The sequence below is a fragment of the Halichoerus grypus genome, chromosome 3 (assembly GCF_964656455.1).
Source record: "Halichoerus grypus chromosome 3, mHalGry1.hap1.1, whole genome shotgun sequence".
Classification (NCBI taxonomy): Eukaryota; Metazoa; Chordata; class Mammalia; order Carnivora; family Phocidae; genus Halichoerus; species Halichoerus grypus.
In genome coordinates, this window is record NC_135714.1 from 121,018,968 (window position 1) to 121,032,113 (window position 13,146).

Below are 13,146 nucleotides of genomic sequence, written 5' to 3' on the forward strand. Positions count from 1 at the left end.
GCTCTTTGCCAAGTGCTCTTACGGATAAAAAACTGAACCAAACATAATTCCTTTCAGCAACTCATTATCTACTGGAGCAGTTAATATTGGTATCCGAAGAGCTGAGTCATCCAGTATACTTATACTGAACAGCTGTCCATTCTCTAAACATGCTGTGCTTTCTGTCATTGCAAAGCATGTGGACATGCGCGTCCCTCCTTGGGAATGCTTTATTGCATCCAGTATTTTTTCCTATACCCTTTCTTCTGACTCACACACCTGGTCCAGAGGTTTCAGTTTCATATTGTTTCTCAGGCAGATTTTCCTAAACTTCCAAGATTGGATTAGGTATGCCTTGTTCTTTTTTTTTTTTTTTTAATTCAGTTAATTGACAGATAGTGTATTGTTAGTTTCAGAGGTAGAGTTCAGTGATTCATCAGTTGCATTATTAATACACAGTGCTCATTACATCATGTGCCCTCCCGTATCCCTTGTTCTTAACTTTATTTAGTAAATATTTCAATAGTTAGCATTTATTGTTGGCCACGTGCCAAGCATTTCAACTTGTGGAATCCTTGTAAACTCCTTGAGGTGCTTTTCTCACTGCTTTTCAGGTGACTCAGAAGCACCAAGGGTCCAAGCACACCTTGTGCCCAGGATCCACAGCTAAGTCTCTCTCCAAAGCCTGTATGCTTCACCTAGCATGTGCTATTTCATTGGAAAAACTAAGAAGAGGCATAAAGATTAAAAGGGAGGCGGTAGAATTATCATTATTTATAAGTAAAAGCCATGAAAATTAACAAGCTATGAAAACTAATAAGCAAGTTCAGCAAGACAGCTAGACAGAGTAACAAAAACTCAGTAGCAGTTTTTAACACTAAATGAAATATCAGCTAACATAACAATAAAACACAGGGCACAACCGCCCCCACCAGGAAGACATTTATCATAATCAAATGGGATTTACTTGAGGATTGTATGGATAGTCCAATATTAGAAAATCTATCAATATAATGCTAATGGATGAATGTAGGAGAAGTTATTATCAGCATTTGGATAAGAGCTTCATGAGATTAAATGGGATCTTCCAAATGCGTGAATGAATGAATGATATCTGGTAAATAATCTCTAGTGAATGTCATTCTTTAATAATTTTATTTATTTATTCGATAGAGAGAACTCGAGTGAGAGAGTGAGAGAGTGAGAGAGAGCCCGAGCAGGGGAGAGGGGCAGAGGGAGAAGCAGACTTCCCGCTGGGCAGGGAGCCCAATTGGGGCTGGATCCCAGGACCCTGGGATCATGACCTGAGCTGAAGGCAGATGCTTAACTGACTGAGCCACCCAGCCGCCCCTAGTAAATGTCATTCTTAATAAAGAAATTTAAAAAGCACTTCCTTCAGTTTTGGAGAATGATGAGGATGTCAGTATCCACACAACTATTTAACAGAGTACTGAAAACAAAGATAATAGCCACTCATTTTTCCTGAGTACTTACTATGTGACAAGCAGTATTCTAATTGCTTTGTAAGTTTTGCTTATTTAAACGACCAGAAATGTTAAATTCTTTACTTATCTTTGCTTCCGATATCTTTTTGCTTTCTCCAAAAATTACTTCAAACGGGCCATAAAGGGTGAATTTTTCTGACGTCTTGTGTGCCTGTGAATATATTAATTTTGCCTTCACATGTAAATAATGATTTACCCAGATATTTAATTCTAGGTACAAAGTTATTTTTTCTTCAACATTGTGGGGACTCTGCTCCATTATCTTGCATCTGTTGTTCAAGAAGTGTGACATCATTCTGACCTTTGTTTGCTTTCACTCTAATGAATATGGTTGAAGTTTCTCTTTGGCTTGAATTCTTTTTAACATTCCAATATAATTAATATACAGGGTTATGAGGTTCAGGTGTACAATACAGTGATTCAACAGTTCTATACAGTACTCAGTGCTCATCATGATAAGTGTACACTTAATCCCCTTCTCCTATTTCACCCATCTGTTTATTCTCTATAGTTAAGAGTCTGTTTTTTTTTGTTTCTCTTCTTTGTTCATTTTTTTTGTTTCTTAAATTCCACGTGTGCGTGAGATCATATGGTATTTGTCTTTCTCCGACTGACATATTTCACTTAGCATCATACTCTCTAGCTCCCTCCATGTTGTTGCAAATGGCAAGATTTCATTCATTTTTATGGCTGAGTAACATTCCATTGTATACATGTATATCTCTATATATCTATTTATATATCTATCACATCTTCTTTATCTAATCATCTATCAATGGCCACTGGGTTGCTTCCATAATTTGGCTATTATAAATAATGTTGCAGTAAACATTAAGGGTGCATCTATCTTTTCAAATTAGTATTTTCATATTGGAATTACTGGATCCTATGGTAATTCTAGCTTTAATTTTTTGAAGAACCTCCATAGTGTTTTCCACAGTGGCTGCACCTGTTTACATTCCCACCAGCAGTGCAAGAGGGTTCCTTTTTCTCCACATCCTTGCTGACACTTGTTGTTTCTTGTGTTTTTGATTTTAGCCATTTGGGCAGGTGTGAGGTGATAACTCACTGTGATTTTGATTTGCATTTCCCTGATGATCAGTGACGTTGAGTGTCTGTTCATGTGTCTGTTGGCCATTTGTATGTCTTCTTTGGAGGGCTTGAATCTTTTCGGATGCCACTAAAATATGCCTGGCTGTGAGTGGGATGTGTTTTCAATTTATTTTCTTTGCTACTCTTATCTTCTTTATTTTGAGGTCTTATGTTTAGAATTTTGGGAAAATCTTGGTTATTATCTTTTCATTTATTACCTTATTTTTTTTCAGACTGCAAGTAGACAGAGTTGCAATTCCTACTCTCATCTTCCATCTACACTTCCTTTATTTTTCCCCATCTAATGGTTAGTTCCTAATGCCTTGCAGGATACTGCGTGATCTAACAGTCTGGCTCATTCTGCCACTCTCCAGCAGTATTCATTCTGACATTCAGCCTATCTGCTTAAATCTTTACTTTTATCACTTGTGGGTTTGTTTGTTTGTTTGTTTGTAATATTTACTATACCCAGTTATTTCTTCATATTTTTTGTTCCTGATTCAGATTTCCAAAATCCTTCTTATGTTCTACCAAGTATTTTTTAGTTTTTTAAATTCTTGTTTTATCTGTTCCATTTGGCTTTTCCCATCTGGCCTACATTTTTTTTTTTTTTTCAGTTTTGTCTCTCTCTTATAGAGACCCTACTATATATTCTTCCCTATAAACTTCTCTTTCTTAAGTTGAGGTCATCATTGGCTAGCATTATTGGCCAAGAGACAAAACCCTTGACTCTAGCTTATGTCCTCCAACTGTGTCGGTGTGGGGTCCCCTTCAGGTTGAAGAGCCTATACTGTTGAACAACTGCATGACTCCCCCACAAGTCTAATACCTTGTTCAAGGATCTTTCCCAGTCCCTTGTTCTAGGTGCCCCTTCTGTCTTGCACCAGTGATGAGAGGAACAATTAGTTGGGTCCAGGGTATGGGCTTATGCAATCATGTTGCCGATTTTCCAGGTTCTGAATGCCCTGCAATCCAGGCCCAATCAGAAAGTGCCAGTTAAGGTTAACACCTGCAATAAAACAAGCATCTCCTAACCGTACTTTTCAGGGACAATATGGGAGGAAACAAGGTACAGCAACTAGAACCTTCTTCCTCTTCTCATCCTCTACTTCTGGCCCTAGGCTGTCCAACTCTGGTCTGCTGAAATGAGATACAATTTCCTCCTCTCTCCCAAGGGAGTTTTTACAGTATTGGCATTAGCTCGTGAGCATGGGTTGACATTCCACGAACCATCTTATTTCTCTGGAACCTACAGGGCAGATTTCCAAAGAAAAAGCTAGTTGTTCTTACCGGTTCTTCATTTAATTTGGAACTGCCTGGGATTAATTATTTTCCCTTCTCCCAAATGATTCATCCAAGAAACAGTACATATGTAAATATATGATGATATTTACCATTATTATCGTCAAGCCACATTGGACAAAGATCTCGAAGATCCCAGTGTAAAAGCAAGAGGGTGATGGCTTAGCCACAGGGTAAAGGAGATTATGAAATTTCTATCTTCCCCATCCCCCAAGGTAGAGAGGTGTCAGTTGGGCTACAGTGGGTTAGGATGACACAGAATTGTTATGGGTGGCCTGTTTACTTTAGTCGTTCTGACCCAGAAAGTAGCTATTTGGAAACAAGTAGAGTAAATGGCATAATCACAGCATTTTGCTGATGGTGCCAGTGCTGGGACAGGATAGTTAGATCTAAGGTTTGAAATTAAAACAATTCAAATTCCACTAACACTGCCCTTTAGTTATGATCAGTACATATCAGATTGTAAGCCCCAAGCATTTTATAACTCTTGATTTTTGGGATAAGTAGACCTGTTTTGAAATTGAAACGAATATGGAGAGGGGACCCAGGGTATAGCACATGTCTTATGCTTCCTGTTGACTGAATGAACTACTGGTTAAGACTTAAACCAAGAATCCAGGACGACACTTGGTAAACCCCAGTTTTACCTCTTTGTGTAAAACTGGACAATGTATTTAGTTTCTCTGCACTTTTTTTCTCTTCTGGAAAATTAAGATGATTAAAGCCGAGGAATTCCCTCAGGTGTCAAATCTGACGGCACTGATGATTAATATAATGTGGATGGATTTGACTATATGCTGATAAGCTACCTGTGACCTTAATAGTTGTACGTAAACACTGGGAAGGACTTTGGACATCTTCCAGTCTAGTTTCTTTATTTTAAAGATAAAGAAACTGAGGTTAAGAGACACAAAGTACCTTGCTAAGGTCACATAGCTTTCTAAAGACAAACAGGATCAGGGTTGGGTTCTCTAGGCTTTCAGTCGATTCTGTGCTTTTGGTAAGATTAGGGAGGCTCCCAGATTTTATCAAGGAGCCGTCAGTCTCAGTGTTGCGTAAACCATAGTTTTCGAAATTGCAACGTTTTAGTGATGAATAGTTTGTAAAGACATCTGCGTGGCGTCTGGTAAAAGAAAAGATAGTGAACAACATTGCTATTGTTTACACAAGTCCAAAGAGAGAAATTCTCTTTGTCCCAGCAAATGGTAGTGACACATTTCATGGTGGTTGCCTAGAGGGCTGTGTTCTGTTACTGAATGGAGATTCTTTTTTTTTTTTTTTTAAGATTTTATTTATTTATTTTGACAGAGAGACAGAGAGAGGGAACACAAGCAGGGGGAGTGGGAGAGGGAGAAGCAGGCTTCCCGCTGAGCAGGGAGCCCGATGCGGGACTCGATCCCAGGACACTGGGATCATGACCTGAGCCGAAGGCAGACGCTTAACGACTGAGCCACCCAGATTATTTTCTATGCTGTTTTCTATCCCGGATGATATATTCTACAAGACCTTTCAGTTTCATTTGCTCCCATTCCGTGTTTGTCACAAATCTTCTCATTAGTAATTTGGTCATTTAAGTTAATAGGACAGCCTCTGTTATGTAGGGATGGTTTTGGCGTAAAAAGCTGCCACTTTATCTCTCCATCAGCCCCTCTGAGGGGGTGGGGGGACCTTCAAAAGAAATGTGACATTTTAGGCTACAAAAATACGGCCATTTGGAGGCATTCTGCCAAATTCACCCAACAGAAAGGGTCAGAATTTTAAACGCTGTTAACAAATATGTAATCCCGGGCGCCTGGATGGCTCAGTTGGTTAAGCAACTGCCTTCGGCTCAGGTCATGATCCTGGAGTCCTGGGATCAAGTGCCGCATCGGGCTCCCTGCTCAGCAGGGAGTCTGCTTCTCCCTCTGACCCTCCTCCTTCTCATGCTCTCTGTCTCTCATTCTCTCTCTCACAAATAAATAAATAAAATCTTTAAAAAAAAAACAAAACCAAATATGTAATCCCATAGAAGGAATGGGGCACACTACGTGTTCGGTGAGGTCTATATTACCATTTTTCTTTGCACACAAGCTGAGGAGCATGGAAGAATTGATAAAAAGCAGAGAAAAATGAAAAGCAAAGGTTAGAAAGAATAAAGGAATGACAATATATTCATAGCGGTAGTTTTGGTAGCTACTATTTAAATAAGAATATCTAGTGAGACAGGGGAAAGAGGAGATAAAGAACGAAAACATCTGATGCAATGTCCTAATCTGGGGGCAGGCATTCTGTTAGCTGTGTCCCAGGAAATTGCACACAGCCCTGGTGGAGAGAAAAGAGCCAGCAGTGCTGTCAAAGATAGAGAAGGTCTGCATCCAGTCCGGGGAAAAAAGGCCGACAGCCACATGGACCACCCTAGAACTCAAGAGTCCAAGCACTCTGCCGATTGCAAATAAATTTTATGAATAGAGACAGTCTGCCTCTTGGCAGGTCTTTTTTTTTCTCCAAAGATTTTATTTATTTATTTTAGAGAGAGAGAGAGTGAACGAGAAAGAGCATAATTAGAGTAAAGGGCTGAGGGAGAAGCAGACTCCCCACTGAGCAGGGCACCCGATGAGGGACTCGATCCCAGGACCCTGGGATCATGACCTGAGAGACGCTTAACTGACTGAGCCACCCAGGCGCCCAGCCTCTTCCCAGTTTTATAAGCACGACTGCTTTGCTATGGAGAGTTGAGCAGTTTAGGTTACTCGTCAAGAAGGAGCCCAGCAAGTAATGCTTTAGAAACAAGACCTTTGGGACTACTACAGCAAATTTGTGGCCACTGTGTTGATTCAGAGATCCGGTGCTCAGAATAAATCACTTGATGCATCTCATAACAACCTGGGTATTTGGAATGGGAAATACCAAAGGCCTAATCAGCCAGAAAAAATAAAACATGAGAGGAACGACAGCCAACTCTGGCAGGACTGTCTGGGGACAGGGCGCTGAGAGATTGTGGCCGAAAGTGCATCTGTATTTAATATGAAAGATCTACTTTGCCTTAGACTTCTTTACTTAATTGTAAGTGATACTTCTGAGGATTGTGGTAATCTTACCTCTCTGCTTCTGTGAGGGATTGGTGAGAAGCCATAGAAATGTTAGAATCCAGTTATTTGCCAGCAGGAGATGTGCTATATAATTAAACTGTCGTTTTCCCTGATAGCTTTTTATCAGCAGGTAATAAGAAGTGTGCGTCATTCTAAATTGTCATACAGCATTTCATGCTACAGCAGATAAAGTATGTCTTCTGCGGCAACACAGAGCAAGCACGTGGTGCCAGCATGTGGCCGTTACAAATCACAACATACACTTTAATAGTTAAACAATTATCTATAGAGGCCGTACTGGAAAATTGGTTAGTAATAATTGGCTGATTTTTATGACGAGGAATAATTTTTATATAGGTCTTTTTATATAAGTACCGAGGAATTCAAAAGAAGAACATTCATTTAAAACACACACGTGAGCACTTTTTTGGGGTTTTTTTGGCTCACTTATCTTTAACTGCAAATGTTTGAAGGGTCAGAAAGTCACTGAAATAGCTTCCCATATATATTTTCTGAGTTTAAAGTTATATATATTTAATATTGCTATTATATTATGTGAAGATATACCACACAGAAGCACTAAAGAGGCCAAAACTGGCTGCTAGTAGATTCAGGTTTGTCTGGTTTTCTGTTGTTGGAAGCCACAAGTTAGCAAGGGAATGGCTTGGCCTCTGGGCTAAAAGGAAACTATTTCTTGATTTTTGAAGGGCTGGCTAAAGCTATGAGTCTTCTCTTTTTCCTTTCCCTTGCTATTGTTCCTTGGCCGTTCTTCTCCACTTCTGTCTCTCCTCTCATCATGATTTATGTTCTTTGAAATTTAATTCACATTTACCAGCTATAAAAACCTCACCTTGACTGACCCAGCTGCCTCTCCCTTTCAGTTTTGCTGGTACTAGACTTTGCTCTCTACATGGCGGAGTATGACAGATGCCTTCTTTGTGAGAATTTTAAAATCATATCCAACTAGACCATTGCAGTCCAAAGTATGAAAATGTTTGTTTCCAGGATTTGACCCAATAAAGAGCTCGTACCAGAATGCAAATTCACCACACCACTAGCACACATCTTTAGTTCGCCCAACATTTTTCTTTTTTTTCACAAAGTCTTTTCTGAAGAAGGAATTCTTGTAAGCTTTATTCGCTGTAGACTGGTACTTTAATAACACTGAACTAGATGGTAAGGATGTTAATGGCCACTTTTTCTGAGGGACTTATGGGAGCGGGGGGAACAGCCGGATTGTGAGCGGTTCGTGGTGAGGTGTCACAATCACGGTGGTGATAATCACAGAGAGGTAACATCTTCGAGCGCTCACTGTGTGTCTGGGCCTGTTCTGTGTGGTTTTCATGAATGAACTTACTTGACTCTTACAATGACCCGGGGAGGGGAGGCACTATCATTTCCCCCATTATACAGATGAAGAAACTGAGGCCCAAGGAGATTGATGAATCTCCTCTAAACCCTATTGTTAGTAAGTGGCTAAGTTGGGCTTCAATCCAGATAGGAGCGAAACCAAAGCCTCTGCTATACCGGCATCAGTGCTGTCCAGAAGGAGTTTCTGCGGTGGTGGGAATGTTCTCCGTCTGCTGTGTCCAGTAAAGTCACCACAGACCACTTGTGGCTTTTGAGCCCTCGAAACATGGCTAGCTCAACTGAGAAAATGAATTTTTAATTTAATTTAATTTTAATTAATTTACATTTATATTTAAATAGCCACATACGGCTAGTGGCTACTGTATTGGACAGCATAGCTCCAGATGCTTTTTAGATGACTATAGGCTAATAACAGAAAAACCAAACCAAGAAAATACATGAAAGAATGTGCTATTCTTCCTCCATTTCTAGAGTTTCCCTGGATCCTACATTAAAAATTTTTTTTTGTTTATTATAAAAAAAGAAAGAAAGGAAAAAAGGGCTACTTTAAATCTGTTGCTATATGGAAGCAATAGGATTCAATTAAAAAGCACATTATTAACTGCCTCCTCTGGTTCAGGCATTCTGCTAGGCTTTGAGCATTACAAATAAATGAATAGGAAGACATAGTGCCTGTCTTCAAGGAGCTCATAATCTAAGGAACTAAGAAAAATGTTACACATTTTTTTTTTCCCCAGGGTCTCTTCATATATAATTAGACAAAGTATTTAAGTATCTGCTATTTAATACTTTGTGGTGTTTTGCTTTTAATTTTTAATATTTTAATTTTTTTTCAAAAGGTAATCTATTCCCATGGTTTAAAATTCAGAGGGGACCAAGTTGCTTTTAATTCCCTTTTATGGAAACAACCGCTGCTATCATTTCCTAGTTCATACCTTTATAAATATTTTGTGCATGCCCAAGGAAACATAAACATATGTTCAATCCTTTTTTTAAAAAACAAGTATGCACTATTGAGTAACCTTGCTTCTTGCACTTAAAAGTATGTATCTGGGATACTTTTTCATACTGGTACTTAAAGACCGTCTCATTTTTTTCCTATGGATGCATAATATTCCATCCTATGGCTATATCATAATTTGTTTAAGCAGTCCTCTGTGGAGATTTAAGTTATTTCCAATCTTTTGCTATTACAGGACATATAGACATGAATAACATTAGCAATTATAGTCTAATGTGAGCTAGAGTGAATTGCATTCATGTTTCCCAGAGCATATTGCACAAACAGTCTCAGAAGGTGTTCAATATAAAAAGAGGGTTCTCTGGCTAAATAACTTTCTGTAACTTCTGGGTATTTATTGGGGATTCATAGTGCACCTTGTTAAATTAAAAGAGATCCTGCAACAGTCTACGTCAGTGTAGGCCAAGTGTTTCCCAATGTTCGATTTTCTCAAGTACTGGAATAGACTGTTTTTGTAGGTTGAGTTCCCTGGGAAGCAGACTGTGATCTAGAAATGCACATGCAGGAGGTGTACTGGGGCGTGTTCTCCGGGAGGACACCTGATGGAAGTAAGCCATGACAGGAGTAAGGTAGGCAGAGGAAGTAGGTGAAGAGGGATGCGGTTGGCAATAGAGGCGTTGGCCCATGAGTCCCATGGATAGTGAGTGCTCTGCAGCCCAGATGGAGCTTCAGGAATGTTCCAACTGCAGCGAAAGAGGCCAGGCCCCCACAGGGAGGTGTGATCTTGTGCTAGGCAGCTCCCTTCCACTGAGGGCGTTTCTGGGGAGAGACTCCACTCTGAGCTGTCAGCTGGGGTCATGAGAGCCTCCGTGTTCACTAAAACTCTGAGTAGCACCTTCACATCTTAATGGGAATACGTATCAATTCCTTCATAGCCTTGCTGTTTAGAGCAAGTCACTTGATTTTTTCATGACCCAATTTCTTTATGATTTATGGATGCCCAGCTGGAAGTTCTTGGGAGTATCTAACATTCTTTGTTTCTAATTCCATTTAAATATGTACTAATTAAACTCTAAGGGATGAGATAAGTTTTCCCAAACATGTATTCAGCCACATAGGGGCCAATGACCTGGCTAGGTCAGCCTTAATCTGCAGGAATTACTGCTGTGCATTCATGGAGAAGGCACATTGTAACAGCGTTTTTAAGAGGATGTCACTTAACCTGACAGATTCTTGGGGCAAAATGGCAGGAAAGCTGAGTTAGAGTTTCTTTTGTTTAAGTATTTTTGTTGCCTCTTCTTAGGTGTTTCCTGAAAGAGCTAGCCTGCAATCTCCCTAGGCTAGGAAACATTAGCCCACGTTGCTAATAGGTGAAGGATTAGACTGTCCTGAGTCCAACCAGCTTTAAACCACAATCTTAGGTGCTCTTATTCATCCTCCCTTTTGAAGCTCAGGGTAAACAGAGGAAGCCAACAAGCCATAGCCTTTTCTCAAGGGCATTCTATTTGAAAATCAGATGTGAGTGCCCATCCTGTGCCTTTTAGTGTGTCTGCTAATTTCATTCTCATGCCTCATGCAGAATTCGTCAGTTGTCCTGGCTGTCAAGGAAGCTTGTTTCCTGATCCGAGAGGGAGAAGGATCCAAGGAATGGGCCTGTCTTAGGTGTGCCTGATAGAGTTGATGGAGCTTCATAGACAGGATGAAAAAATATCCAAGAAAAATCTCGAAGAAGTTCTTAGGAGATGATGGAGGAGACCAGTGAAGTGGGAAGTAAAACCAGGATTAAGGGGTTGGCTGTTACATAAATATGATGCACAGGTGGAGACAAAAAAGAAAAAACATGCTAAGATTGATGGCTGTGTCCAAGACCAACTTTGAAATTGAACATTTTTCTCAAAAACCTTAATCTTTTCCGTCAACACAAAGCTTAGTAAGAATTCTTGATATTCTTAATATTGTATAATAGTAATGCCTCAAGTGAGAGGTTATTTAAAAGGGGGATTTGAAAGGGAATAAACTAGAAAAGATATTGTCAGAGGATGGGAGAAAATGATGAAAATAGGAATTTGCCTTAAATCGATCCAAAACAAATTTATCTTTTCTGACCAGTCATTGACTCTTTCCTTTTCCTCCATAATAGATGGTATATAAGATTCTTTGTGCTAACTCTGAAATGTTTCTGGAACCACTCCCCTCATAATCCATTTGCAGTGATTCATCTGCAAAGTGTCAGGCCCTATAGCATGCTGGTTACTTCCAATGATGTAACTGTGGAGTCCATTTAAGACCCCAGTCTCATCTTCATGTGTTCCTCCAGTTCAAGTTAGACCTGCGGGACTAGAAGGGGGAAGAGGGTGTGGTTCACGTTTTCATGCCTACTAGCCTCCTTCTGGTTTTCCCTGATGGAAGTGGAGACCGGGAGGGGACATAGGGCAAAAGGGCCAGATTAGCTTCTGATTGGAGGTCATTCTCTGTTGGTTGTTGCTTCTCTTCCTGGCTAATAGTAACTCACCATTGATACCTTCTGTGGAGGAGGGTTCCAAAGTTGGGCATTTCTGTGGGACATGTGTGAGTTCTTCCTCACATGTAGAGTGGTCTCTGTACTGGCCCTCTGTGTGTGATTAGTCTTAACCTCTTCCTACCCTCTCAGCTCCCTCCATTAGTGGGATAGCCCACCAGGTCTGATTATCCGAGTCCCCTTGCAAAGACGCGAGCTTTGATCCGTAGCTTTGCTGCATCAAACACTGGAAATAAAATCTGATGCTTTTCTGCATTATTTTTTTTTCCCCTTTGGTAAGGTAGGTTTAACAGCAAATCAGCAATCTCTTGAGCTGATATGATGTCTACCCAGGAGATGAGATGCCAGTCTGTATTGCTCAGCTCAGGCTCTCATAACAAAATATCATGGGCTTCTGGAGGCTGGGAAGTCCAAGATCAAGGTGGCAGCTATTCCCTTCTCTGGTGAGGACTATTTCTGGCTTGCAGATGGCTGTCTTCTTGCTGTGTCCTAACATGGTGTGGCGGGGTGGAGGGGATAAAGTCTCTGGTGTCTCTTCTTACAGGGACACTAATCCCATCATGAGGGCCCCACCCTTATGACCTCATTCAACCCTAATCATATCTCTAAAGCCTCATCTCCAAACACCATCACAATGGGGTTAGGGCTGCAACATAAGAATTTTGGAAGAAGCAATTCAGTCTATAGCACAGTCTCTTTTATGTATAGTCCCATAGCATTTCTCATCATGCTCTTGGCTGGTGATTCTAACCATTGCCTTTCTCTTCCTTCCTGGTATTTTAGTCTTCTGTATATGGACTTGGGAAGGGTGCTTGGGGTGAAGTTGGTGGTTTGGTGGGAGTAAAAGTAGTAAGGGCTTGCCTACCTCTAAGTTAGCTCTGGAGCAGGTGTCTGGACCTAGCTGTAAAACTCTCTTTAGAATGTGGGGTAACTTAATGCTTCTTTTTTTTTTTTTAAGATTATTTATTTACTTGACAGAGACACAGTGAGAGAGGGAACACAAGCAGGGGGAGTGGGAGAGGGAGAAGCAGGCTTCCCGCCGAGCAGGGAGCCCGATGCGGGGCTCAATCCCAGGACCTCGGGATCATGACCCGAGCCCAAGGCAGACGCTTAACGACTGAGCCACCCAGGCGCCCTCTTAACGCTTCTTCATCCCCAACATGGAGCTCTATTCACCAGTTCCAGGGCGAGAGTAAAGCCACATTCAAAATCCTCTTAAAATATCATTCCTCACCCACCTTCTTGAATTCTGAGCTCTGTGGGCAGCATTCATTTTGCTAGAGTAACACTACTCATTCTTAAAGGCCAGCTCAAATGTCACCTTCTCACTGAAATCGTTCCTAATCCCTC

The 13,146-nt window shown here is 40.7% G+C and overlaps 1 protein-coding gene across 5 annotated transcripts in view; it reads left to right on the forward strand.

Moving 5' to 3' along the window:
• Positions 1-13,146, forward strand: part of IL15 (interleukin 15) — a 77,736-nt gene that overhangs the window by 11,046 nt on the left and 53,544 nt on the right. The gene's annotated exons all lie outside the window — the stretch shown is intronic.